This window comes from Aplysia californica, unplaced genomic scaffold (genome assembly GCF_000002075.1).
Source record: "Aplysia californica isolate F4 #8 unplaced genomic scaffold, AplCal3.0 scaffold00177, whole genome shotgun sequence".
Taxonomy (NCBI): Eukaryota; Metazoa; Mollusca; class Gastropoda; order Aplysiida; family Aplysiidae; genus Aplysia; species Aplysia californica.
The window spans coordinates 752,624-755,233 of record NW_004797447.1 but is presented as its reverse complement, the minus strand read 5'-3'; positions in this window follow the sequence as shown (position 1 = coordinate 755,233).

Below are 2,610 nucleotides of genomic sequence, written 5' to 3'. Positions count from 1 at the left end.
TAAAACAAAATATTTTTAAAATATAAAATAAATTAAGATACTTTATAAACTTTGAGTTTGATACTTGGCATTGTATTATTCTTGTGAGATCTTCAGTTTCATTTGATAACTTTAATTTTAATTTTAATAGTTATATTTTTACACTTTTGAAAATATATGTGAATGTTCCTTAATGTGAGTAAAACATAGTGGTGGAAGTGAATTTTTCAAAAAAATATTTTTAAAATATAAAATATTAACACAATAGAGCCCAAAGCGAAATTTTTTTACATTACTGGGTCAAGTTTTTTTCTCTATTGTTTGGTCGCTAGCCTGCAGAGGGTACCATGCAAAGTTTCATGGGCATAGGTAAATTCATCAATCAGCTAGAATTTTTTAAAGCGGTCAGACGGAAGTGAACAAGATCGTGTCCGCACCACATGTGGCACATCTGACTGATTCTCAGTGCCAGCCAAGGTCTCTCCGCTTTTCTTTGTCACCTTGATCTATATAGATCAGATAGCAAAAAAAAAAAAAAAAAGAAAGAAGGCCTACCCAGACCATGGGGCGCTCAATGTGTTATTATTACTCACGGACACTTAGGTGATAATAAACAGGGATAGAGACGGGTTACAAAAAACATACAGGTCAGCTAGACGCTTGCTGCAAGCAGTACAGTGTGAAAAATAGCATCAGCTAGGCTATATTTCTGAGTATAACAAGGAAACCCAAAGCACTGGAAATTAATATCAACAGAGCCCAAGTAAAGCAGGCCAGTGAATTCAAATATATAGGCAGCATTTTCACAGAAGACGGTGAACTAGACAAAGAAATCGGAAAGTGATACAAGAAAACAATCGCAGCCAATTACAACTCACTATTTCTATTGAGACACCCCAACATTCCAATGGACATCAAGGCAGAACACATCAATGCCACATTATTATGCCAACACTAACTTACCAGTGCCAAACTTATTCCTTGACAAAAATGCAGGGGAGAAAGCAATAAACCAAGTGTCTGAGGAGAGCAAAGAACAAGATCAGAATATTCCAAATTCGGAAGAAGATGGTGAGAGAATAGTAGAAACAACCCCAGTCCTTCACTATATTTCATGTATATTGAACATCAGAAAGTAAAATGGTTCGAACAACTCTCAAGAATGCTGCCAGACTAACCGGCACTGCGAGCCTACAACACAAGACGATCTGGCTGGAGAAACAGGGGGAGACCAATCAAGGCATCGCTCGATCGACTCTCTGTACTGTGAAGGACACCATAAAAGCCGACGACCTGACCCTTCCCCAAAGCCACTCGACTCGCGGCTGACGGACGCTTGTCTCTGCCCACGACACCAACCGGTTCCAGCGGAAGGAAAGTTACAAGCTAACATTTTCATTCCTCGTCGGGCTTCACAGTGTGCGGATTAGGCCTATAGGGCACGCGGCAGTTGCAGTGTTAACATAATTCTCATACGGTTATTGCCAAGAAGTTCATGCCTTAATAAGTTTGTTTGCAACGTTTTACATACACGTATGTTATATTTACACTTACAACAAAACATTTTTGTGCTTGTATTAGGGTGTGCGTCTGTGTGTTTATGTATGTGTTTGTTTGTGTGTGTGCGTGTGTGTGTGTGTGTGTGTGTGTGTGTGTGTGTGTATGTGTGTGTGTGTGTATGTATTTGTTCGTGGGCATGTGTATAAGTGTGTGTGGGTGCGTTTGTGTGTGTATATGCATGCGTACCTGCGTCCGTGCGTGCGAGCGTGCGTGCATGTGTGTATATGTGTGTGTTCATATTCAATTTCTTTTTTCTCATGCGATGCAGATTTATAGCCTACAAGTTTGCCTCAAAATCTCAACACAAAACTGCCTGTTTCGTTTGCTTCTTAAGGGGTCCCTGATAAACATATTCAGGCACTTGTGGTGCTTTCCCCTACTCTTCGTTTTATCACGTAGTTCGATTATCGCGCAAGACGGTTATCTAATTTTTTTTTTCGAAACAGTGCCTCTGTCTTTCTTCTGCGATACAGTTTGCACTTAATCAAATTTGTTGTGCTAATAATGTAATTAATTGTGTCGATTGGGTAGGCTCATAGTTATAGTGTTATAGGTGTAAAAAAAAAAAAATGTATTTTGTGTTCTCTGGAAAAGACCCGCTACATCTTTTCGATGAAATCGAGAAGACTAGCCAGGGTTTTTTTGCGTGGGTTTTTTGGGTGGAAGTGGGGGGTGGGGGGAGGGGGGGCATTTATTTCGTTCTTCCTTTGTTTGTTAGGTTTTGGGTTTTATGTGAACAATTAGGCCCACTCTGGTAGGCTACCAAATTTCCTTACTTAAAAATGTTACACACGAATCAACAACAGAGTGACTTTTCTTTTATGGTCATCGATGTCATGTTTCATTTCACATGTCTGTAGGTAGTCCCATCCATAATGACCGAGACCCAGAACACAGACTGGACAAAGGATCCCACACTGATCAACAAAAAGTTGCTGCGGACCGACATTTCAGTGCTTGAATCACAGGAGCTTTATCGTCAGTGGGCGGTGGCCGGGACCTATGACCAGGTTTGCCCTTGACCGCTTTTTTGTTGTAAGAGACATTTAGAAAGAGAGAGAGTGTGTGTGT